The sequence below is a fragment of the Homarus americanus genome, unplaced genomic scaffold (assembly GCF_018991925.1).
Source record: "Homarus americanus isolate GMGI-L3 unplaced genomic scaffold, GMGI_Hamer_2.0 scaffold52806, whole genome shotgun sequence".
Lineage (NCBI taxonomy): Eukaryota > Metazoa > Arthropoda > Malacostraca > Decapoda > Nephropidae > Homarus > Homarus americanus.
In genome coordinates, this window is record NW_024720773.1 from 7,409,684 (window position 1) to 7,436,463 (window position 26,780).

At 46.8% G+C, this 26,780-nt stretch overlaps 1 protein-coding gene across 3 annotated transcripts in view; it reads right to left on the bottom strand.

The window, feature by feature from the left end:
• LOC121860977 overlaps positions 1 to 10,592 on the bottom strand; it is a 97,958-nt gene extending 87,366 nt beyond the window's left edge. Inside the window, exons 1-3 of one of the 3 annotated variants that reach the window (XM_042358398.1) lie at positions 10,473 to 10,572; positions 8,676 to 8,930; positions 7,479 to 8,621 (exon numbers count right to left, since the gene is read on the bottom strand). The gene's annotated coding sequence lies outside the window, so the exon portion shown is untranslated. Of the gene's footprint in view, positions 1 to 7,478; positions 8,931 to 10,472 lie in introns of all 3 variants that reach the window. The other 2 variants (XM_042358399.1, XM_042358397.1) reach the window with 2 other exon arrangements.
• Positions 10,593 to 26,780: the final 16,188 nt, after the last annotated feature.

Consider the following 26,780-nt stretch of genomic DNA (forward strand, 5'->3'; position numbering starts at 1 on the left):
GTTTCCAATCACACGTTCAAGAAGATTAAGTCACTGTACTCAAGGTGTTAAGCCATCGTACTCAATTTTAAGTCATCGTACTCAAGGGATTAAATCATCATACTCAATAAATAAATAAATAAATAATGCTTTATATTCAGGGTCTCTATCTAAGGCGGGAAATATATATATATTTTTTATATAAATGGAGGATAATATTCGGTCTCTTCCTTTCTCCTTTATTCTATTCTTTTATCTTTATCTTCTTTTTATTTTATGCATCGTGTGTGTGTGTGTGTGTGTGTGTGTGTGTGTGTGTGTGTGCGTGTGTGTGTGCGTGTAGGAGCCCTGAACACACACACTTACACTCGCCCGTCCATCACCTGCTGCATAAGACAGATTGCGTAGTGATGCCTTCTCGTTATCATCCCTACTACAGCTGTAATTGTGTATTTTATTATCATTCTCCCTTATACCGCTGTAATTATGTATCTAACAACTGTATTCTACCCGAAATTAAGATAAATACTTGTTGATTTACCCGTAACAGAATGGTCGACTTAATACCATCGTTCAGGGTTACATTACGGAGATTGTGTAATGTCACCCTGTATTCTGGCCACTTATTTTGCTGTATAATATGCATCCTAGAGCTGTATTTTTAGCTGTAATTAAAATATATCGATATAATAACCACACGAATAAGGAATTTTATTATTTTATAGTATACGATAAAGTTTATATAATAGGGAAATAATAACTGTTACTGTGGTCTTGCCTCCTCCACCTCTTCTTCTCCTCTTCCTTCTCTCTTCCTCTTTATCTTAATACCTGTTTTTATGCTTTATTCTTAACCAAAATTAATAAATAAGAAGGAATGTTTACGAAAAATAACCCGGGATTTTAGGTAAGCAGCCGCGGGGTTATATCATTATTACTCTGACGTGATAGTGATGGCTGTCCACACCTGTCTTCTCTCACCTGTTTTGGTTAGGTTATGTTAGGTTAGGTTAGGTTAGGTCCCAGGTGCCAAATCAGTGGGTGGCGGGGTGGGACGGGGCAAAGGGGGAGGAGCAGGGTGGGGCAAAGGGAGGAGGGTCGGGGTGAAGCAAAGCGGGAGGAGCAGGTAGGGGCAAAGGAGGAGGGTCGGGGCGGGGCAAACGGGGAGGAGCGGTTCGGGGCAAACGGGGAGGAGCGGGTCAGGGCAAAGGGAGGCTAAGGGGGAGGGACATGAAGGGTAGACAGGTCACCAGGGCGTCAAGAGCTTAACCTAATTGACTTCTGAACTAGACACGAGATCCTACTTATCCTTGTCGCTAATTGACCTCCTACCTCATCCTTCTCCTGCAGGATATTTCTCTAAGACCATGATAGGATATTTCTCTAAGACCATGATAGGATATTTCTCTAAGACCATGATAGGATATTTCTCTAAGACCATGATAGGATATTTCTCTAAGACCATGATAGGATATTTCTCTAAGACCATGATAGGATATTTCTCTAAGACCATGATAGGATATTTCTCTAAGACCATGATAGGATATTTCTCTAAGACCATGATAGGATATTTCTCTAAGACCTGGTGACTCATGATAGAACCCAGACCCAACCACGAGCCATTAAGACCCAATAGAACTCAACCAGACCCAAGAAGACCCCAAACCCAGACCCAACAAGACCCAACCAGACTTAAACAAGACCCAACCAGACCCAACTAAGACCCAACCAGACCCACTAAGACCCAACCAGACCCAACTAAGACCCAACCAGACCCAAACAAGACCCAACCAGACCCAACTAAGACTAACCAGACCCAACTAAGACCCAACCAGACCCAACTAAGACCTAACCAGACCCAACTAAGACCCAACCAGACCCAACTAAGACCCAACTAAGACCCAACCAGCATCTAATTAAGACCCAACCAGACCCAACTAAAACCCAACCAGACCCCAACTAAAAAACCCAACCAGACCTAACTAAGACCAACCAGGATCCAACTAAGACTCCAACCAGACCCAATTAAGATCTAACCAGACCTAAACAAGACCCAACCAGACCCAACTAAGACCCAACTAAGACCCAACCAGACCCACCAGACTCCAACCAGACCAAATTTAAACTCCAACCAGACCCAACTAAGACCCAACCAGACTCCAACTAAGACCCAACTAAGACCCAACCAGACCCACCAGATTCAACCAGATCTAACTAAAACCCAACCAGACCTAACTAAGACTCCAACCAGACCCAAAAATCCCCTATCCAACACATTCCAAAGACCCGAACTCAGACCCAAGGAAGGCAAGAGGTCCCCTAGTGGTAAATAAGGAACTTGGGTGGCACTGTGACCTGATTCTGCAATTGTAGGGAGGCGCCATGATATAATGTACTTATAAGCGGGGCTATATTTCAGAGGTGACCTTCCCCCTCCCCCCTCCTTGCTTGATGTATATTGCACTCTCTCTCTCTCTCTCTCTCTCTCTCTCTCTCTCTCTCACGTATTTTTTTCCCTTTCTCTCTGTTTATCTCCGTTCATTTCGTATATGTTCACTATCTCTCTCATCACTCTCTACCTCCTGTCTGTCTGTCTGTCTGTCTGTCTGTCTGTCTAATTATATATATGAATTTTATCTGGTGCTAAGTGAACGTATCTTAGTTAAGGCAGAGTTCCGGTGTTAAATGAACAACGAAGTTAAGGTAGAGTCTCAGTGTTAAGTGAACGTATCTAGTTAAGGTAGAGTCTTAGTGTTAAGTGAACGTATCTAGTTAAGGTAGAGTCTCGGTGTTAAATGAACGTATCTAGTTAAGGTAGAGTCTCAGTGTTAAGTGAACGTATCTAGTTAAGGTAGAGTCTCGGTGTTAAATGAACGTATCTAGTTAAGGTAGAGTCTCGGTGTTAAATGAACGTATCTAGTTAAGGTAGAGTCTCGGTGTTAAATGAACGTATCTAGTTAAGGTAGAGTCTCAGTGTTAAGTGAACGTATCTAGTTAAAGTAGAGTCTCAGTGTTAAATGAACGTATCTAGTTAAGGTAGAGTCTCAGTATTAAATGAACGTATCTAGTTAAGGTAGAGTCTCAGTGTTAAATGAACGTATCTAGTTAAGGTAGAGTCTCAGTATTAAATGAACGTATCTAGTTAAGGTAGAGTCTCAGTGTTAAATGAACGTATCTAGTTAAGGTAGAGTCTTAGTGTTAAGTGAACGTATCTAGTTAAGGTAGAGTCTCAGTATTAAATGAACGTATCTAGTTAAGGTAGAGTCTCAGTGTTAAATGAACGTATCTAGTTAAGGTAGAGTCTCAGTATTAAATGAACGTATCTAGTTAAGGTAGAGTCTCAGTGTTAAATGAACGTATCTAGTTAAGGTAGAGTCTTAGTGTTAAGTGAACGTATCTAGTTAAGGTAGAGTCTCAGTGTTAAATGAACGTATCAAGTTAAAGTAGAGTCTCAGTGTTAAATGAACGTATCTAGTTAAGGTAGAGTCTCAGTGTAGGGTCGGGTGGTGTAGGGATGGGGTGGGATAGGAGTGGGATGGGATTGGATAGGAGTGGGGGTGGAGTGGGGTGGGGTAGGGTAGGGTAGGGTGGGGTGGGGTAGGAGTGGGGTGGGGTAGGAGTGGGGTGGGGCTATTGTTCCAGCCTTTTAACCCGTTGCCAACCTGTTTCTGACTTAATGGCGCGCTTTTATCGTTTTTTAAAGGCATGTGGAGGTGCAGCATGAGGCTAGTAGCGCCATGGTGTATGACCGTGTGGGAGGGGAGGAATTGTGAGTCGCTTGTGAGGAATTGTGAGTCGCTTGTGAGGAATTGTGAGTCGCTTGTGAGGAATTGTGAGTCGCTTGTGAGGAATTGTGAGATGTTGTGAGATTTTGTGAGGAATTGTGAGTCGCTTGTGAGGAATTGTGAGGAGTTGTGAGAACGTGTGAGTCGCTTGTGAGGAGCTGTGAGTAGATTGTGAGTAGATTATGAGTAAATTATGAGTAAATGTGAGTAAACTGCAATTAAAAAAAATCTAATGACATCATCTATAAAATTTCTTCCCAATAGTTCCATAAATTATAGGAAATTATCGAGGGTATAACTAGACCAAATTACCATCAATAAAAATATACTTAATTATAGCGCAAATATTTTTCTTTTAGATCCATTATGAAATTTGAGATGAAATTACGTGTTTTTTTCTAACTGGTTAAAAGAATTGGATCGTTAAACCGTATAATTTTTTTTTTTTAGTTTTTTCTTTGAGAATATTTTGAATTGTCGGCTTTTTTTTGAAAGGTAAAGTATACAGGTCGTTAGAGGTTAAAGTTATTGGTTGTTACAGGTTAGGGTTATAGGTCGTTAGAGGTTAAGGTTGTAGGTCGTTAAAGGTCAGGGTTATAGGTCGTTGGTTAGGGTTATAGGTCGTTAGAGGTTAAGGTTGTAGGTCGTTAAAGGTCAGGGTTATAGGTCGTTGGTTAGGGTTATAGGTCGTCACAGGTTAAGGTTATCGGTCGTTATAGGCCAAAGTTATAGGTCGTTACAGGATAAGGTTACAGGTCGTTACAGGATAAGGTCACAGGTCAAGATTATAGATCGTTACAGGTCAAGGTTAGAGGTTGTTACAATCAAGGTTACAGATCGTTACAGGCTGTTACAGGTCAAGGTTACAGATCATAGTAACAGGTCGATACAGGTCGTTACAGGTCATCCCAAAACACACTGACTGACCTACTTTTTAAGATAACAATAAATTAATATGACCTTAACTTTACCTGTACACATCTGATGACCTTAATATAACCTGGAATTAAGGAGGATATCGATTACGTGACCTTTTTGGTTAGATTAGGTTAGGTTAGGTTAAGTTTAGTTAGGTTATGTTAGGTTAGGTTTGGTTAGGTTTGGTTAGGTTAGGTTAAGTTTAGTTAGGTTATGTTAGGTTAGGTTTGGTTAGGTTAGGTTAGATTAGGTTAGGTTAGGTTAAGTTTAGTTAGGTTATGTTAGGTTAGGTTTGGTTAGGTTTGGTTAGGTTTGGTTAGATTAGGTTAAGTTTAGTTAGGTTATGTTAGGTTAGGTTTGGTTAGGTTTGGTTAGGTTAGGTTAAGTTTAGTTAGGTTATGTTAGGTTAGGTTTGGTTAGGTTTGGTTAGATTAGGTTAGGTTAGGTTAAGCTTAGTTAGGTTATGTTAGGTTAGGTTTGTTTAGGTTAGGCTAGGTTAACAGTACCGTACACCTAATTAGATGGACAGGTAAAAAAAAACTGGGTCAAATCGTCTCCAGGTGTGTGATAGACCCATCAGGTGACCACAGACTGACACACACACAGACAGACAGACAGACAGACAGACAGACAATACCTACATACACAGCCACCAAACACTTTCTCATTACAGTTTTAATTACACCTTTCTATAGTTTGATGGAAGCTTTAATTACAGCTGACAGGAGGAACGCTGTTAAGTGGTATGGTGATTGGGTCGTTAAAGAGGCTCTATTAATAGTATGGGAATCCTTAACCACACACACACACACACACACACACACACAATAACGCGTACACACACACACACACACACACAATAACGCGTACACACACACACACACACACAATAACGCGTACACACACACACACTAACACATAATATCCTTAAAAAACGAGTAATATCCTTAAAAAACGAGTAATATCCTCAAAAAACGAGTAATATCCTTTAGAAACGAGTAATATCCTTTAAAAATGAGTAATATCCTTCAAAAACGAGTACTATCCTTTAAAACGAGTAATATTCTTGAAAAAACGAGTAATATCCTTTAAAACGAGTAATATTCTTGAAAAAACGAGTAATATCCTTTAGAAACGAGTAATATCCTTTAAAAATGAGTAATATCCTTCAAACACCAGTAATATCCTTCAAAACCGAGTAATATCACTGTTATTCACTGTAATACATTGTTATTCACTGTAATACATTGTTATGCATTTTCATTCATTGTCATTCACTGTTATTCATTGTTATTCAGTTATGTTCACTGTTTTTCGTTGCCATTCATTGTTGTTCACTGTTATTCGTTGCCATTCATTGTTGTTCACTGTTATTCATTGTTATTCAGTTTTGTTCACTGTTATTCGTTGCCATTCATTGTTGTTCACTGTTTTTCGTTGCCATTCATTGTTGTTCACTGTTATTCGTTGCCTTTCATTGTTGTTCACTGTTATTCACTGTTATTCATTGTTATACACCTTCATACATTGTCATACACTCATTACTATAACAGGTGGTGTTTACTGCAGTGTTCTCTCTACCACAACACAACAGGAACATAACAGGAACACAACAGGAACATAACAGGAATACAAAAGGAACATAACAGGAACATAACAGGAACATAACAGGAGCACAACAGGAACATAACAGGAACATAACAGGAACACAACACGGACATAACAGGGACATAACAGGAACATAACAGGGACATAACAGGAACATAACAGGAACATAACAGGAACATAACAGGAACATAACAGGGACATAACAGGGACATAACAGGAACACAACAGGGGCATAACAGGGACATAACAGGAACATAACAGGAACATAACAGGAACACAACACACACAGCTGATGAAAACCTGTCGCAACGTGTTTTACAGGGAGAGAAAACCATGATGTCACCTCACTGTGTCTCAAGCGACCTAATCTGACCTGACCACCCGCGTTGTCACTCAGCCCTCCTTCCCTCCCCTTCCCCCTTCACCCTTCCTCCCCCCTTCCTTCCCCTCAACCCTCCATCCTCCCATCTCCTTCCCTCTTCCTCTCTGATTCCCTTTACTCTTCCTTTCCCCCATCCCCCCTCCTCGTCACTCCACCCCTTCCCTCCTCCCTCCTCCCCTCCCGACGTATTTCTTTGATCTCTTTCTCCTAAACAACATTATTGATGTTTTTTTTTGTATACGTGTTTGAATTTGTGCAATGTCAGGTTAATGTCATGTGTGTGTGTGTGTGTGTGTGTGTGTGTGTGTGTGTGTGTGTGTGTGTGTGTGTGGGTGTGTGTGTGTGTGTGTGTGTGTGTGTGTGTGTGTGTGTGTGTGTGTGTTCAACAGTCTATATCATACAAACGATATAACTTACAACGCACTTTACATAAATGCACTTGTGAGCACAATTAGCATAGTTACTTAACATAAACTTAGAACACACTTAAATATGCAATCAGGATACTTACAATCATGACGCGAGATACAGAAGTTACTTACAGGTACAACAAGAACACTTACTTAACACACACAACAAGAACACACTCTACACACACACAACAAGAACACACTCTACACACACACACACACACACACTACACAAGACAATCACTAGGTAGCGGCTACATCAGTGTGGGATGGACCTCAGGCCGCGCTGGAGGCTGAGACAGTTTCACCCCAAATTGTGGCAAGGAAAGGAATCCACCCAACGTGACGGCGAGTTACGTCAGAATACATACAGGAGGCAATGACGTCAGTACTCACCCCCAGGCGGCGCTGAAGGTCGCTCTCCAAGGACACGACGACGATGATGGCGACGTTGGTGATGGAGTCTTGTGGATCACGGTGGGACCTGCTGGGGACGTGCTAAGGGCGTGATGCTGGGGGTCGTTAAGGACTCGAGGACCTTCTGGAGTATATCATCTTCAAGGATAAGACTCTGGGAAGTATCTGGATTACGTCACTTTCAAGAGGTCAAGGTCGAGGTCGAGATTTACTGTACAAGGCCTCGAGGACTTCCCAAGTCGTGTCACTGTCTAGGGGCTCGACGCTGATATTCGTAAAGTCTGTGAAGTTCCTGGATTATGTCACTCTCGAGAAGGCGACGACGGAGGCGGTGAGAGTTGAAGAACTTTTTAATGATGTCGTCTTTAGAGACCGACAAGATGGAGGCCACCGACAGAGGTAAATAAACGTGGAGGGAGAAGCACTGGGAGTCGCGGTGTCGTGGTGAAGGTCTGGCTGATGTCTTGTTCTTTCAGCTGGTATTAGGAGGTCTGCTACAGGAAGGTCGTATATATGTGTGTGTGTGTCACTCCTCAACTAGGGACAGTCTTTTTAAACTAATACAAATCCTTACACTAGATTTGGCCTCGGTTGAGTTCACTGAGTCACTTGGGATGTGTTGATATATTGCACTTCTAAAATAATTATCTCTACTAAGAAATCTATTCACGGAGAGAATATAACTCTACTATATACAACTGTACATTAAAGTTTCTGAGCTAAGAGTTCACTATCATACACACGAATAATGTTAATATTTATTGATGGTTGATACGTGGTAACCAGATCCCGTCGTCTACTCAAACACCTCTAACTGCTACTGCTGGGGGTGGTGACGGTGGTGGCTCCTGAGTTGCTGATGACCACGACGAGGTTCTCACAACACAGGTCCTGAGGTTCTTGCCCGGTCGAGTGATCCTTTGGCTGGGTCTTGGCTCTGGTTTGTTTTGATTGCTGCTGCCCAAGAGGGTATTATTATTCTGCCTCAAGTGCAAGACCACCACGGGGAGAGACAGTGAGAGATACCTTGGCCGAGAGATGCCTTAATTGATACTTGACTGAGAGACACTTTGATTCTTGTTTGGTAGAGAGATCCTTTGACTAGACCTCGGTAAAGAGAACCTTTGACTAGACCTCGGTAGAAAGAACCTTTGACTAGACCTCGGTAGAAAGAACCTTTGACTAGACCTCGGTAGAAAGAACCTTTGGCCAGACCTCGGTAAAGAGAACCTTTGACTAGACCTCAGTAGAGAGAACCTTTGGCTAGACCTCAGTGTAGAGAGAGGGGGTGTGTGTGTGTGAGAGAGAGAAAAAGAGAGATGCCGTGACCAGGTAAGATAATCAAGAGATACTTCAACCGATTCGTGTTGAAGAGATCGTTCGCCCTGATAACCTGACTGTCAGACAATGTCGATCTTCATTACCTGTTGCCTTTAGAGGGTAATTAACAGCATCAATATCGGCAGCGGTGAACCAGCAGATGATATGGAAGACGGGGGAGGGGTGTACTTCACTATTGATTACAACACAGATAATCTCCTTTGGAATATTCGTGGCGACTGTATCCTTAACTTACACTTATGTTATTATACAGTTATTATACAGTTATTATCACTAGGGAAGAGGAACTGTGACTGTTACTTTATATATAATAGTTATCTCACGCGAGTAAGTGTATGTGTGAGAGGGGGTGGTGTTGTTAAAGTGAGTGTGTTTCTTGAGTGTGTTAAGTGTCACGAGGGACTTGCAGATAAAATTCGATATTATTCATAAAATTCTCAGTAGTTTTTCAGGAAATTGTACCATTTTCTTGCCTTTACAAATTTAAAGTTTCGTTACCTGCAGGTGTGTGTGTTGGAGGTGTGGTTGGGTACAGGTGTGTGTGTGTGTGGCAGTGGTGTGGTTGCTTCTGGAGTGTGTGTTGGAGTACAGGTGTGTGTGTGTGTGTGGTGGTGTGGTGTGTGTGTGTTGGTGGTTGGGCACAGGTGTGTGTGTGTGGTGGTGGTGTGGTTAGCTACAGGTGTGTGTGTTGGAGGTGTGGTTGGGTACAGGTGTGTGTGTGTGGTGGTGGTGTGGTTGCTACAGGTGTGTGTGTGTTGGAGGTGTGGTTGGGGTACAGGTGTGTGTGTGTGTGGTGGTGGTGTGGTTAGCTACAGGTGTGTGTTGGAGGTGTGGTTGGGGAGGTGTGTGTGTGGTGGTGTGGTGGTGTGGTTTAGGTGTGTGTGTGGTGGTGGTGTGGTTAGCTACAGTGTGTTGGAAAGGGTGGTGTGTGTGTGTGGTGGTGTGTGTGTGGTTAGCTACAGGTGTGTGTGTGTTGAGGTGTGGTGGGTACAGGTGTGTGTGTGTGGTGGTGTGTGGGCTACAGGTGTGTGTTGGAGGTGTGGTGGGGTGTGTGTGTGTGGTGGTGTGGTTACAGGTGTGTGCCAGTAAGCCACTGTAGTTCAGCACATACCTGACTCACAAGACAACACAGTGACAAGAATCAGTAGTTTCACGCTTAGCAAGAAATGGCAGGGGTGTGTGGGGTGGGGTGGTGAGGTGTGGGGTGGGTGGTGAGGGCGGCGTGTGGGTGGGTGGTGAAGGCGGCGTGTGGGTGGGTGGGTGGTGAGGGTGGTGTATGGGTAGGTGGTGAAGGCGGCGTGTAGGTGGGTGGAGAGGGAAGCGGTTTAGGTAGTTAGTAAGGAGGGTGTGTGAGTGGGTGGTGAGGGCGGCGTCTTCAACTAGCGAGCAACACGTGGTAGTATGGGGCCACGTGCGCCTCCTCCACTACAACACTTCACTATCACAACACTGGGGCCTCACCTGGAGGTCCTCACCTGTACTAAACTATATGATCACTGAGGCGAAGGATGACTGGCCGCCTGTCACCGTAAAGTTCACATTCCCGGGGTGTGACCTGAGACTCGGAGTGACCGGGGGAGGTGCGCGTGAATCAGCTCAGGTCATGGGTGTTGTGTTGTGTACCTGCCGCACCTGTCACCATGTTTCAGCAGGTAGGGGCGGCGAGGGGCTGGTGGCGCTGTGGCGGAGGTGACGACGGCGGGGGAGTTGTGGCGGCGGCGGTGGCGGGCAGCGCTGTGCTGGCGGTGAAGGTGCGCTGGCGGGACTCACCTGGACAACCCGGCCCCCTCCCTCCCCCCGCCACCAGTGCGCCGTCGTGTTGACCCACCGAGTTGGCCCTCCACCACCCCCTCCTCCTCAACCACTACCTTCAGCCTCCACACCACCCCACTCCTCCACCAATATCCCTCACCACCACATCACCCCACCTCCACCACCACTACCCCCTCCACCACTCCACCACCACTACCCCACCACTCCACCACCACTACCTCAGCCTCCACACCACCCCACCCTCCACCAATATCCCCACCACCACATCACCCCACTCCTCCACCACCACCCCTCCACCACTCCACCACCACTACCCCCTCCACCACTCCACCACCACTACCCCTCACTCCCACACTCCATACCACAACACTTTCACATGAATTTTCCAACACACATAACCATTCCCCACACTCAGAGTCTGGAGGCCCAGTACTGCTCCTCCACCACAGTTGAGGTGGATCACGCTACCACACAGGCACACCAACTGACCCACCCACCCACCCACATCCACCCTCACCCACTATTCCTCACCAGCATTACCTCCATCACCCTCCACCCTCCAACCATCCCCTCCACTCTCCACCTCCACCACAACGGCTTCACCATCAAGATTAGGTTAGGTTAGGCTAGGTTAGGTCAGGTCAGGTCAGGCTAGGTTAGGTTAGGTCAGGTTAGGTCAGGTTAGATTAGGTTAGTTTAGGTTAGGGCACGGTAGGTTAGGTTAGGTTAGGTTAGGGCACGGTAGGTTAGGTTAGATTAGGTAAGCGTGATCAAGGTAACAGTAGTGAGTGACATGCACAGGTCAATATTGACGGCCGTAAGAGTGATACCAGCGTGAGACTCAGGGATAATCAATATATAACAGGGGTGGTTGGGACAATATCCTGAGGGAAGTGAGGAGAGAAAGACCCCCCTTACTTTCTCCTCCCTCCCCCCTCCTCCTCTTCTGTCACTCCCTCCTCCCTTCTCTCCTCCCCTCACATATATACAAAACTCTTACCCTACTTCTTCCTTAGTTAAAGCTGAGGGAGGCACCAGGAGGGTGACGGTGACCCCAGCAGGTAGGTCCTAAAAGTAACCCCCCCAGCAGGTAGGTCCTATGTACCCCAGCAGGTAGGTCCTAAGAGTAACCCCCTCCAGCAGGTAAGGTCCTAAGAGCACCCCAGCAGGTAGGTCCTAACAGCACCCCCAGCAGGTAGGTCCCAAGAGTAACCCCCAGCAGGTAGGTCCCAAGAGTAACCCCCAGCAGGTAGGTCCTAAGAGTAACCCCCCGCAGGCAGGTAGGTCCTAAGAGCAACCCCCAGCAGGTAGGTCCCAAGAGCAACCCCTCCAAGCAGGTAGGTCCTAAGAGTAACCCCCCAGCAGGTAGGTCCTGAGTAACCCCAGCAGGTAGGTCCCAAGAGTAACCTCCAAGCAGGTAGGTCCAAGAGTAACCCCCCAGCAGGTAAGTCCTAAGAGCACCCCCCAGCAGGTAGGTCCTAGAGTAACCCCAGCAGGTAGGTCCTAAGAGTAACCTCCAAGCAGGTAGGTCCAAAGAGTACCCCCAGCAGGTAGGTCCTAAGGTAACCCCCCAGCAGGTAGGTCCTAAGAGTAACCCCCAGCAGGTAGGTCCTAAGAGTACCCCAGCAGGTAGGTCCAAGTGTACCCCCCAGCAGGTAGGTCCTAAGAGTACCCCCCAGCAGGTAGGTCCTAAGTGTACCCCAGCAGGTAAGGTCCCAAGAGTACCACCCCTCAGCAGGTAGGTCCCAAGAGCAACCCCCCAGCAGGTAGGTCCTAAGAGTAACCCCACCAGCAGGTAGGTCCTAAGAGTACCCCCCAGCAGGTAGGTCCTATGTACCCCCCAGCAGGTAGGTCCCAAGAGTACCCCCAGCAGGTAGGTCCTAAGAGTAACCCCCCCAGCAGGTAGGTCCTAAGAGTAACCCCCAGCAGGTAGGTCCCAAGAGTAACCCCCAGCAGGTAGGTCCCAAGAGCACCCCAAGGTAGGTCCCAAGAGCACCCCAGCAGGTAGGTCCTAGCACCCCCAGCAGGTAGGTCCTATGTACCCAGCAGGTAGGTCCTAAGAGACCCCCCAGCAGGTAGGTCCTAAGTGTACCCCCAGCAGGTAAGGTCCTAAGAGTACCACCCTCAGCAGGTAGGTCCCAAGAGTAACCCCCCAGCAGGTAGGTCCTAAGAGTAACCCCCCAGCAGGTAGGTCCTAAGAGTAACCCCAGCAGGTAGGTCCTAAGAGTAACCCCCACCAGCAGGTAGGTCCTAAGAGCACCCCCAGCAGGTAGGTCCCAAGTGGCCCCCCAGCAGGTAGGTCCTAAGAGTACCCCAGCAGGTAGGTCCTAAGAGTAACCCCCCAGCAGGTAGGTCCTAAGAGTAACCCCAGCAGGTAGGTCCTAAGAGTAACCCCCCAGCAGGTAGGTCCTAAGAGTACCCCCAGCAGGTAGGTCCTAAGAGTAACCCCCAGCAGGTAGGTCATGAGTAACCCCCAGCAGGTAGGTCCAAGAGTAACCCCCAGAAGGTAGGTCCTAAGAGTACCCCCCAGCAGGTAGGTCCTAAGATAACCCCCCCAGCAGGTAAGGTCCTAAGAGTACCCCAACAGGTAGGTCCTCAGGTGTGGTGCCAGGATAGAACATTATTGGAAGGCTTTACAGAGACCCACCAGTCGAGGAACACTTATTGTGGTCCAAGGATATTGCATTGAATTTACATATTTTTTTTACATTGAATTTACATATCTCGGACTGATTTACATATTTCGGAGTGATTTACATACAGTATTTCTGATGGATTTACATATTGCTGATTGATTTACATATTGCTGACTGATTTACATATTTCGGAGTGATTTACATACAGTATTTCTGATGGATTTACATATTGCTGATTGATTTATATATTGCTGATTGATTTACATATTTCGGAGTGATTTACATACAGTATTTCTGATGGATTTACATATTGCTGATTGATTTACATATTGCTGATTGATTTACATATTTCTGACTGATTTACATACAGTGTTTCTGATGGATTTACATATTTCTCACTCATTTACATATTTTTGGGGGGTGGATTTACATGTTTCTGTACTAAATTTACATATTATTACCCGATTTACAAATATTTTTAACCGAATTTACATTATTTTTCAAGTGACACACACACACACACACACATGGTGCGATATAAATATACAGCTGCGACTCACCAATCTGGGAGACTCGACCAAAAAAAAAAAATACAAACTTTGCTAATACATATTTTTTTTTTTGTTCAACGTTGATAAACAAATTGTGTGTGTGTGTGTGTGTGTGTGTGTGTGTGTGTGTGTGTGTGTGTGTGGTTTGATATCTATGGTGTTCATTTCATTATCATCACCCATATTAGTATTAGCCTGGTACATGGGTGGTGGTGGTGTGATTGACTAGAGTATGTGTGGGGTGACAGTGGTGGGCGGCGAAGGTGGTGGGCGGCGACAGTGTGTGGTGGGTGGGGTGGGGGGGCGGTGATAGTGTGGTAGGCGTTGAACGAGTGGTGTACAAGTACCCATGTGTACGTACACGTTTATGAGTACGGAGATGATGAAAGAACGGTGTGTGTGTGTGTGTGTGTGTGTGTGTGTGTGTGTGTGGTAAGGAGTGTGGAAGAGTGGGGAGGATAGTGTGAGAGTAGTGAGGATGTCTAGTGGTGGGGAGTAAGGAGGGTAGTAGTGGGGAGTGTAGGGGAATTGGGGAGTGGTGAGGGTGGTAGTGAGAGTGTGGGGGGTGGGGTTGTAATCTCCCCAAATAAGGCAGACCATCTCCTTCCCTCCCCCACTCTCTACAAGGGAAAAGTCTTTACTGTCAACACTTCATCTTTCTCCCCACTCTCTCTCCTTCATACCTTCCTTCCTTCTCTCCCTCCTTCCTTCCTTCTTCCCCTCCTCCTCCCTTCCCCCTCTCTCTTCCTTCTTTCTTACTTCAATATCTGTCATGATAGAGAGAATGAGATATTGATAGGTATATAGATTGGGCAGAGAGGACTACCTACATACCTATAATACCCCCCACCTCTTGTGTACCTGCCGTTGTGGTCTACAAGAATCAATGGTTATATCTGAAGGTCTTACTCTGGGTTCAATAGTATACTGCTTCCCCTCTCTTGTACCTATGACCTAACCTAACTTAACTTAACCTAAGCTAACCTAACCTGAACTATCCTGTCCTAACCTAACACCTAACCAGCTAACTAACCTGAACTATCCTTGCTCACCTAACCTGACCCTAACCAAGCTAACTAACCTGAACTATCCTGTCCTAACCTAACCTGACCTAACTTAACCTAAGCTAATCTGAACTATCCTGTCCTAACCTAACCTGACCTAACCAACAACTAAGCTAATGAACTATCTGTCCCTAACCTAACCAACCACTTACAATTGTTTTCCAACCTAACCTAGCTATGTCTAATCTAATCTAATCTAACACACACACACACACACACACAAACAAACACACAAACGGACATAATCAATATACCTTCGTCACAGTATAATACGGTAATAATATATGCTACTTAGTGTGATGTGTCTGTCTGTTATTATTATAGCAATCGATAGCTAAATCACCCCCACCCCCTCTATGTTAAATACACCCCCTCTCTCACCCCCTCTATGTTAGCTATCCTCCCCCACCCTATAAGCCCTCCCCCCACCCCTCTATAAGCTATACCCCCTCCCCCACCCCTCTATAAGCTATACACCTCCCCACCCCCTCTATAAGCTATACCCCTTCCCCACCCCCCTCCCACCCCCCTCTATAGCTACTATGCCCCTCACCCCCTCTATAAGCTATACACCCCTCCCCCACCCCCTCTATAAGCTATACCTCCCCACCCCCCTCTATAAGCTGTCACACCCCTCCCCACCCCCTCTATAAGCTATACCCCTCCACCCCTCTATAAGCTACCCTCTACCCCCCTCTATAAGCTATACACCCCCCTCCCCACCCCCTCCCCTCAGCTTCACCACCCCCTCCCCACCCCCTCTATAAGCCTCCCCTTCCCCACCCCTCTATAAGCCTACACCTCCCCACCCCCTCTATAGCCTACACCTCACCCCCTCTGTAAGCTATACCTCCCCACCCCCTCTATAAGCTACCCCTCCCACCCCTCTATACCTCCCCACCCCCTCTATAAGCTATACACCCCTCCCCCTCTATAAGCTACACCCCTCCCCACCCCCTCTATAAGCTACCCCTCCCCCTCTATAAGCTATACCTCCCCACACCCTCTATAAGCTATCCCCCTCCCCACCCCTCTATAAGCTGTTCACCTCCCCACCCCTCTGCCATCTCCCACCCCCTCCCCACCCCTCTATATTCTCCCCTCCCCTCTGCTCAAGCTATACCCCCTCCCCCCCTCTATAAGCTATACCTCCCCCTTCTATAAGCTACCACCCCCTCCCCTCTATAAGCTATACACCTCCCCTCTATAAGCTACCTCCCTCTATAAGCCCTACCCACACCTCCTTCACCCTCTCTGTTAGCGTATGTGTTAGTATAGTCAATGGGATAAACGCCGCCATGACAGTCATAATATATTTACTTAATATAAATGATAAATATTAGTGATGGATAAATTATAGAACAATACGACAATTGGCCGCCATGACAGTTTAAAATATATTGAGTGGTCAATTTTTTTAAAGCCTAACAGATATTTACTGATACGACTCTCTCTCTCTCTCAGACGACGCATGGCAACCAATAGAGCTATAATTGGTAGTGATAAGCAGATCTGTCTAACGAAGTAGGAGGAGGAAGGGAGTGATGTTAGACCGGAGGAAGGGAGGAGGGGTAGTGGTGGACAGTAGGAGGAGGAAGAAGGGTAGTGTTGGACGGGATGAGGAAGTTAGGTTAAAACTCCTGTACCTCACGCACTCACACTGTACCCACAAGACCCCTGCACAGTACTTCACTCTCACAACTGCCATAACAAATGACTCAATCACCATAACATATCAGTAATAATTAAGATCACGAAAAAACATTACTCGCCAGCTATAGGCACCTGGAATAGATCACCTGTAGTTTAGACACCTCTGTATGTCACATGATTAAACACTCCCTAACGATTACCTGTTTCCCAACCTAGCGTCAAACAACTTTCTACAGGCCTATAGTTATTCAGCCTAGAATTATTTATAAAAAAATATCTGTTTACGTTCTTCTTTTAACTTTTAAATTCCTTTATATGATAGCTTTTTTTTATTGATTCTCTTAATAAAAGTTAATAATTAGTTAGTTTTCTGTCTCTGCCCCACCACCACCACCACCACCTTTCAAAATCAAATATCAACCCCATCAGGTGAAATAGGCTGAGGAGACTAATCTTCACGTGATCAATAGTCATTAGTTAAATAAACACCCATTTTACTTACCTCATTGGCACAACACTGTTAACATCAGGTTCACTATAACATCACAACACCGTCACAAGAGATGGTCACACTGCAACCACCACACTTCTTTCAGCCATTTAGTCAGATGTTGAGTCAAGAACCTAAACTAAAATGTACATATTATCGTTTATTAATATTTTTCACGATAAATATATAGATAATTAAAAAGAATATATACATTAAATTTGTATTATTATATGAATTTATCTACGGTATTTATATTTATTGTAAGCATTATTGATATACGTGTTAATTCAATGCAAACTTGTATGGCGATTTTAATGAACATCTATCTATCATTTATATATATTTGTTTCCAATATTTTTGTCGTAAATAAGAGGAGTGGAAGATACCGAAACGATATTTGGGTTGTTCAGTGATGTTAAGATGGGTTGAGCTGGTTCATGTCGCCTTGAATATTAAATGATTTATCGACTTGTCATTCCTCTTCGTTATCAGCCCCGTTAAGTTGAAAAGGAAAAAAAAAATAAGAAAAACATCATCCCATCATCCCTCACGCGTTATAAACATCCATCAGTCACGTCACGAAAATAATATTGGAAAATTATTTGTTTCGTCCATTTTAATGTTATAGAAGTAGTCCTATATGCCTGATAAACTGTAAAGTCAGGTAACATTGTCCTTTGTAACATATCTGTCCCATTTTATGACGCAACCATTGAAACATAGTAACAAATAGTCAATACGCTGTCTATTGTAATAAAATAACATTGATACATAACCTTGAAAAAACTGTGATGGTTGCCAGGTAAAGTTAATCATGGGGCTACATTGTCCTAGCCAGACCCTGTTCTTAATTCCCCTTCACAATAACGAGAAAATACAATGTCGATTTCTTAATTAATTATCGGAAGAGACAGTGAATTTGAAGATATGTATATTTCTAGGAAGACGATGATGGAAGAGGAAAAAATGAATAACGATAGAGTACAGAATACACGTAAAAAGTACTGGTAATAGAAATAAACTTTTAACGTCTGCTCCACCATTTCTTTACTCCCTTAACCAAACGAGTTAAAACATATTCTCAGCCCAGCCATCACCTCATTAATATTACCATCATTAACACAAAACACGTCCAGAAAAAAAAAATGTTATATCCCTTTAATAATCTGGAAGTGAACCAGTAGTGTTATTAAATGGAAGCAAATATAGGTTGTCAGATGTGATTTTCTTTTATCAGTGAGAGAAAACAGAATGTCAGCTATATTTCTTATATTATGTCGTTGTCAGTTCTTTCACTAAGTATTTAATGCCACTACCCCTCAGGCTACAAGTCAGTTACATGTAATATAGTTCACCATAGTTTAGAGTTACAGTCAAGTCATTTAATATAGTTCAGAGTTGCGGAGACTACTATAGATTAATGTAGGTTAGTTACAGGTTTATATAGTTTAATATAGGTCAGATCTATATATGATATCGAAGTTCAATAAGACTAAAGGCTGGCAGTAACTCACTCGTGCATGACACCAACAGCCGAATAGTCCTGTGACATAAAGTTATCAAATATTCTAGCCAGCCACAAGTTATAGAAATCAATACACACTACCTTGTCTGTCACGGCTCCCACGATACTTCAGTACAGGAGGTGGTGGGGGAGGAGGAGGAGGAGGTCGCTCGTGCTTTCTGTAATTTTTTACTTTTCCTTTATTATACGAGTTTTTCGTAATTTGCGTCACGTGAAGATTTATATAACGTTCACTTTACAGTAGTGCCCGATATCAGTGATAAAATTATGCAAAGTATTGAAAACTAAAATGTTCTCGAGGGTAATTTTTGAGGGACTGCTTGTGTAAAGATACAATGATGTAATTATATACTTTGTAAACCAACATTACCTAGAGGTGGATTAGTTTAGGTTACCGGTATGTTAGAATGAGTTAAGTTAATTTTAGCTTAGATTAGGTTAGAGTGGTTAATCTAAAGGTAAATAGGCAGGGTGGCTAATCTTCAGGTGTGACCCGAAGTGGCGTTTATATTGGAGGTTCAGGGGACGTGACAGAAATGTGGGGTGGGCAGCTTGTGTGTTTACTGAGATACACAGTGCGGGAGGCTGGTGTGTTATGGACGAAGCTGTATACAACAGCTCGTATGTGATGATGGTAGCTCTCTGATTGTCTGCCCCCGGGATCACAGGCCACTATTGTATCCCTCCTCAGGTCACCGTAAGCCAACAGACATTGTATTATGCCTTTTGTGACGTCCAGACCCACAATTATATAGGGGCTAAAACCTACACAATAGGCTTACACAACTGCATATGTGGGTTCTGCAACATGAAATTTTCCCCCAAATAAATTACAATGAGTTACATACGTTTTATATCTCCAAGGCATCTCCAATATGTACTTTCATAGACACTAATGTGGGGTGAAGGGGGTGACGAAGGAAAGGTGGGGGTGTGTGTGACTAGAGGAAAGGTGTGTGAGGTTTGTGTGTCTAGAGAAGAGTGTGTGAGAGGTGTGTGTTTCTAGAAGGAAGGTGTGGGGGGTGTGTGTGTTTAGAAGAGGGAAGGTGTGGGGGTTGTGAGTTGTCTAGAGGGAAGGTGTGGGGTTGTGTGTGTCTAGAGAGAAAGGTGTGGGGGTGTGTGTGTCTGGAGAGATGGGTGCTGTGGGGTGTGTGGTCTCTTGAAGGTGTAGAGTGTGTGTGTGTCTAGAAAGGAAGGTGTGTGAGGTGTGTGTCTAGAGGAAGGTGTGGGGGGTGTGTGTGTGTGTCTAGAGGAAGGTGTGGGGTGTGTGTGTCTAGAGGAAGGTGTAGGGGTGTGTGTGTCCTAGAGGAAGGTGTGGGGGTGTGAGTGTCCAGAGGGAAGGTGTGGGGTGTGTGTGTCTGGGAAGGTGTGGGGTGTGAGTGTCTAGAGGAAGGTGTGGGGTGTGGTGAGTGTTAGGAAGGTGTGGGGGTGTGTGTGTCTAGGAAAGGTGTGGGGGTGTGTGTGTCTAGAGGAAGGTGTGGGGGTGTGTGTGTGTCTAGAGGAAGGTGTGGGGGTGTGTGTGTCTAGGAAGGTGTGGGGGTGTGTGTCTAGAGGGAAGGTGTGGGGGTGTGAGTGTCTAGAGGAAGGTGTGAGGTGTGTGTGTCTAGAGGAAGGTGTGGGGGTGTGAGTGTCTAGAGGGAAGGTGTGGGGGTGTGTGTGTCCTAGAGGAAGGTGTGGGGGTGTGGAGGAGTGTCTAGAGGGAAGGTGTGGGGGTGTGTGTGTCTAGAGGAAGTGTGGGGGTGTGTGTCTAGGAAGGTGTGGGGTGTGTGTGTCTAGAGGAAGGTGTGGGGGGTGTGTGTGTCTAGAGGAAGGTGTGGGGGTGTGTGTCTAGAGGAAGGTGTGGGGGTGTGTGTGTCTAGAGGAAGGTGTGGGGGTGTGTGTGTCTAGAGGAAGGTGTGGGGGTGTGTGTGTCTAGAGGAAGGTGTGGGGTGTGTGTTCAAGGAAGGTGTGGGGGTGTGTGGTGTCTAGAGGAAGGTGTGGGGTGTGTGTGTGTGTGTCTAGAAGGAAGGTGTGGGGGTGTGAGTGTCTAGAGGAAGGTGTGGGGGTGTGTGTGTCTAGAAGGTGTGGGGTATGGTGTGGCCGAGGAGGTGTGGGGGTGTGTGTCCTAGAGGAAGGTGTGGGGGTGTGTGTGTCTAGAGGGAAAGGTGTGGGGTGTGTGTGCTCAGAAGGAAGGTGTGAGGGGTGTGTGTCTAGAGGAAGGTGTGGGGTGTGTGTGTCTAGAGGAAGGTGTGGGGTGTGTGTGTCTAGAGAAGGTGTAGAAGTGTGTGTGTCTAGGAAGGTGTGGTGGTGTGTGTGTTCTAGGAAGGGTGTGGGGGTGTGTGTGTCTGAGGGAAGGTGTGGGGAGGGTGTGTGTGCTAGGGAAGGTGTGGAGGTGTGTGCTAGAGGAAGGTGTGGTGGGTGTGAGTGTCTAGAGGAAGGTGTGGGGGTGTGTGTGTCTAGGAAGGTGTGGTGGGTGTGAGTGTCTAGAGGAAGGTGTGGGGGTGTGTGTCTGAGGAAGGTGTGGTGGGTGTGTGTGTCTAGAGGAAGGTGTGGGTGTGTGGGTGTCTAGAGGAAGGTGTGTGGGGGTGTGTGTCTAGAGGAAGGTGTGGTGGGTGTGAGTGTCTAGGAGGAAGGTGTGGGGGTGTGTGTCTAGAGGAAGGTGTGGTGGTGTGTGAGTGTCTAGAGGGAAGGTGTGGGGTGTTGTCTAGAGGAAGGTGTGGGGGGTGTGTGTGTCTAGAGGAAGGTGTGGGGGTGTGTGTCTAGAGGAAGGTGTGGTGGGTGTGAGTGTCTAGAGGAAGGTGTGGGGGTGTGTGTCTAGAGGAAGGTGTGGGGGTGTGAGTGTCTAGAGGAAGGGTGTGGGGGGTGTGTGTCTAGAGGAAGGTGTGGGGTGTGTCTAGAGGGAAGGTGTGGGGGTGTGTGTGTCTAGAGGAAGGTGTGTGGGGTGTGTGTCTAGATGGAAGGTGTGGGGGGTGTGTGTGTCTAGAGGAAGGTGTGGGGTGTGTCTAGAAGGAATGTGTGGGGGTGTGTGTGTCTAGAGGAAGGTGTGGGGGTGTGTGTGTCTAGAGGAGGAAGGTGTGGGGGTGTGTGTGTCTAGAGGTGTGGGTGTGTGTGTGTCTAGGAAGGTGTGGGTGTGTGTGTCTCAAGGAAGGTGTGGGGGTGTGTGTGTCTAGAGGAAGGTGGGGGTGTGTGTGTCTAGAGGAAGGTGTGGGGGTGTGAGTGTCTAGAGGAAGGTGTGGGGTGTGTGTGTGTCTAGAGGAAGGTGTGGGGGTGTGTGTGTCTAGAGGAAGGTGTGGGTGTGTGTGTCTAGAGGAAGGTGTGGGGGTGTGTGTCCAGAGGAAGGTGTGGGGGGGTGTGTGTGTCTCAGAGGAAGGTGTGGGGGTGTGTGTCTAGAGGAAGGTGTGGGGGTGTGTGTGTGTCCTGAGGGAAGGTGTGTGGGGTGTGAGTGTCTAGAAGGTGTGGGGGTGTGAGTGTCTCAGAGGAAGGTGTGGGGGTGTGTGTGTCTAGAGGAAGGTGTGGGGGTGTGTGTGTCTAGAGAGGAAGAGGTGTGGGGGTGTGTGTGTCTAGAGGGAAGGTGTGGGGGTGTTGTGTGTCTAGAGGAAGGTGTGGGGGTGTGAGTGTCTAGAGGAAGGTGTGGGGGTGTGTGTGTGTCTAGAGGAAGGTGTGGGGTGTGTGTGTCTAGAGGAAGGTGTGGGGGGTGTGTGTGTCTAGAGGAAGGTGTGGGGGTGTGAGTGTCTAGAAGGTGTGGGGGGTGTGTGTCTAGAGGAAGGTGTGGGGTGTGTGTGTGTCTAGAGGAAGGTGTGGGGGTGTGTGTGTCTAGGAAGGTGTGGGGGGTGTGAGGTGTCAGGGGAAGGTGTGGGGTGTGTGTGTCTAGAGGAAGGTGTGGGGGTGAGTGTGTCTAGAGGGAAGGTGTGGGGGGTGTGTGTGTCTAGAGGGAAGGTGTGGGGGGTGTAGTGTCTAGAGGGAAGGTGTGGGGGTGTGTGTGTCTAGGAAGGTGTGTGGGGGTGTGTGTGTGTCTAGGAAGGTGTGGGGGGTGTGTGTGTGTGTCTAGGAAGGTGTGGGGGTGTGTGTGTTCTAGAGGAAGGTGTGGGGGGGTGTGGTGTCTAGAGGAAGGTGTGTGGTGTGAGTGCAGAGGAAGGTGTGGGGGTGTGTGTGTCTAGGAAGGTGTGTGGGGGTGTGTGAGGTCTAGGAAGGTGTGGGGGTGTGAGTGTCTAGAGGAAGGTGTGGTGTGTGTGTCTAGAGGAAGGTGTGGGGGGTGTGTCTAGAAGGAAGGTGTGGGGGGGTGTGGTGTCTAGAGGAAGGTGTGGGGGGTGTGAGTGTCTAGAGGGAAGGTGTGGGGTGTGTGTGCATAGGAAGGTGTGGGGGTGTGTGTGTCTAGGAAAGGTGTGGTGTGTGTGTCTAGAGGAAGGTGTGGGGGTGTGTGTGTGTCTAGAGAAGGTGTGGGGGTGTGTGTGTTCCTAGGGAAGGTGTGGTGGTGTGTGTGTCCTAGAGGAAGGTGTGGGGGTGTGCTAGAGGGAAGGTGTGGGGGTGTGGTGTCAGGGGGAAGGTGTGGGGGTGTGAGTGTCTAGAGGAAGGTGTGGGGGGGTGTGGTGTCTAGAGGAAGGTGTGGGGGTGTGTGTGTGGTGTCTAGAGGTGGGGGGTGTGAGTGTCTAGAGGAAGGTGTGGGGGTGTGTGTGTCTAGAATGAAGGTGTGGGGGTGTGTGTGTCTAGGAAGGTGGGGGTGTGTGTGTCTAGAGGAAGGTGTGGGGGTGTGGTGTGTGTCTAGGAAGGTGTGGGGGGTGTGTATGTCAGAAGGGAAGGTGTGGGGTGTGTGTGTCTAGAGGAAGGTGTGGGGGTGTGTGCTCTGAGGAAGGTGTGGGGTGTGTGTGTCTAGAGGAAGGTGTGGGGGTGTGTGTGTCTAGAAGGGAAGGTGTGGGGGTGTGTGTGTCTAGAGAAGGTGTGGTGGTGTGTGTGTGTCTAGAGGAAGGTGTGGGGTGTGTGTGTGTCCAGAGGAAGGTGTGGGGGTGTGGGAAGGTGTGGGGTGTGTGTGTGTCTAGAAGGAAGGTGTGGGGGGTGTGGTAGTGTCTAGGAAGGTGTGGGGGTGTGTGTCTAGAGGAAGGTGTGGTGGTGTGGTGTCAGGGAAGGTGTGGGGGTGTGTGTGTGTCTAGAGGAAGGTGTGGGGGGTGTGTCTGGGGAAGGTGTGGGGGTGTGTGTGTCTGGGAAGGTGTGGGGTGTGTGTGTCTAGGGAAGGTGTGGGGGTGTGTGTGTCAGAGAGGAAGGTGTGGGGTGTGGTGTACAGAGAGGAAGGTGTGGGGGTGTGTGTGTCTAGAGGAAGGTGTGGGGTGTGTGTGTGCTAGAGGAAGGTGTGGTGGTGGTGTCCTAGAGAAGGAAGGTGTGGGGTGTGTGTGTGTCCAGGGAAGGTGTGGGGGTGTGAGTGTCTAGAGGAAGGTGTGGGGGTGTGTGTGTCTAGAGGAAGGTGTGGGGTGTGTGTGTCTAGAAGGTGTGGGGGTGTGTGTCTAGAGGAAGGTGTGGGGTGTGTGTGTCTGGGAAGGTGTGGGGGTGTGTGTGTCTAGAGGGAAGGTGTGGGGGGTGTGTGTCTAGAGGAAGGTGTGGGGGTGTGTGTCTAGAGGGAAGGTGTGGGGGTGTGTGTCTAGAGGAAGGTGTGGGGGTGTGTGTTCAGAGGAAGGTGTGGGGGTGTGTCTAGAGGAGGAGGTGTGGGGGTGTGTGTGTGTCTAGAGAGGAAGGTGTGGGGGTGTGAGTGTCTAGAGGAAGGTGTGGGGGGTGTGTGTGTCTAGAGGAAGGTGTGGTGGTGTGTGTGTGTGTCTAGAGGAAGGTGTGGGGGTGTGGAGTGTCTAGAGGAAGGTGTGGGGTGTGTGTGTCTAGAGGAAGGTGTGGGGGTGTGTGTGTCTAGGAAGGTGTGGGGGTGGTGTGTCTAGAGGAAGGTGTGTGGGGGTGTGTGTCTAGAGGAAGGTGTGGGGGTGTGTGTGTTTAGAGGAAGGTGTGGTGGTGTGAGTGTCTAGGAGAGGTGTGGGGGTGTGTGTCTAGGAAAGGTGTGGGGTGTGTGTGTCTAGAGGAAGGTGTGGGGGTGTGTGTGTCTAGAGGAAGGTGTGGGGGGTGTGAGTGTCTAGAGGAAGGTGTGGGGTGTGTGTGTCTGAGGAAGGTGTGTGGGGTGTGTGTGTCTAGAGGAAGGTGTGGGGGTGTGAGTGTCTAGAGGAAGGTGTGGGGGTGTGATCTCCGGAGTCCTATCCTGCTCCGATATTATAAGAGCATCTGTATCCCTTTGAGTTCTTTTCACCCTTAAATAGCTTCTATCGATATCTCCCCGCACTCTTACCTTTTTAGGAATACAAGTTAAGTTTCTTTTAACCTATCCTATATGGAAGGTTTCTAAGTCCCGGAATCATTTTTGTCATTCTTCGCTGCACCGCTCTAGTAATTTATATCCATTCTATAATAAGGGCACCAGAGACTGAACCGCATAATCGAGGTGCGGCCTGACTGGCACAGATATAGTTGCAATAAGACGCTCTACTCTTGTTACTTACACACTTCTAGATATAAACTCAATACTCTGTTTGCCTTATTTCGAACATTAACGACTGTTTTCTAGGCCGTAGGTCCGGGCTTACAAGTACCCTAGGTCTCTTTCACAAGTCGACTTCTCTAGGTTGATGTTGTTAAGGCTGTATACATTATAAGTATTTGTTCTTCTAATATTAAGTACGCTGCACTTGCTGGTGTTGAATTTCATTTGCCATTTTCAGACCACCCTGCAGTTTATTTAGATCACTCTGTAATGCATTTGCATGCCTGAATTAATTTGCCGCCCTATTTTAGTGTCATCCATAAACTTGCTTATGTCCTGCTGATCCCAGTATCTAAATCGTTTATGTAGATTATGAACAAGGTGGGCTAGTACTGACCCCTGGGGACCCCACTGGTTACACGGCCCCACTCAGGTGCTACCATCTACGCTGACCTCTGCGTTCTATCGGTGAGCCATGATTTTATCAATTTAAAACTTTCCCCTCGATACCATGAGCCTTAATTTTTCTCAGAAGCCTCTGATGTGGTACTCTGTCAAATGTCTTTGCAAGTCTAAGTAAATAACATGTAATTTTCGTCATTATCTACTACCTCGAAGACTTTCTAAAAACGTTAGCACATTTGTTAGACAAGATTTTCCTTTTGTAAACCCATGTTGAGAGTCGTAGATTAATTTGCTTTTCTCTAGATGCGATCGGATGCTATCTGCTTATAATTGATTCAAAATTTCCCCACTACTGACGTCAAACTGATCGGCCGGTAATTGATGCTGATGCTCTGTCTCCCTTTTTGAATATGAGTACTACATTTGCCTGTTTCACAACTCTGGCACAACTCCAGTGTCTATTGATTTTGTAAATAATAAGTTTACGAGGTCCGCTATCTATTCCCTACACTCTTTAAAGACTCGAGGAAAAATTTCGTCTCCGGCCTGGGGTTTTGTATTCTTTAGTATATTTATCTTCTTAAGAACATCCTCTTTTCTGATAGTGATATTCTTTAATTTCTCTTCTTCCTTTCCCTTAAATATCAGTTCCACCTCGGAGTTTCATGTAAATTTCTTCTGCGAAAACTGATAGAAAGTAGCTGTTCAATGCTTTGCTTATTTCTTCACTGCCTTTTATCAATTCTCCTCCCTGACTTCAAAGGCCCAACTTTGTCCTTGACCTTTGTCTATATACCTGGAAAAAACCCTTGGGATTCCTTGTAGATTCTCTTGCTATTTTGATTTCATAGTCTCTCTTTTGCTGCTTTTCTTAACATTCCTAGATAGTTTCATACTGTTTCAGAGCTGCTCCTCCCTCCCTTTAATTTCTTATATATTCCTTTCTTTATTCCTATGTGCATGGTAGGAGTGATGAGTGTAAGAGAAGGTAGGGTGTAAAGAGGTACAAAAGTGTAAAGGGAGGTATCATGAGTGTAAGGGAGGTACATGAGTGTAGAGGAGGTAGATGGTGTATGGGAGGTAGATGAGTGTGAGGAAGGTAGATGGGTGTATGGGAGGTGGAAGTGAGTGTGGGGGTGTGGTGTTGGGGGTGTGGTGTAAGGGCGGTAGATGAGTGTGTGGGAGGCAGATTGGTGTAAGGGAGGTGGCAGGAGGTGTGGGAGGTGGGGGTGTGGGGGTAGATGGGTGGGAAGGTGGATAGGTGTGTGGGAGGTAGATGAGTGTGGGGGAGGCAGATGGGTGCTTTGAGGTGTAGATGAGTGTGGGGAGGTAGATGAGTGTCAGGGGAGGCAATACGTAGC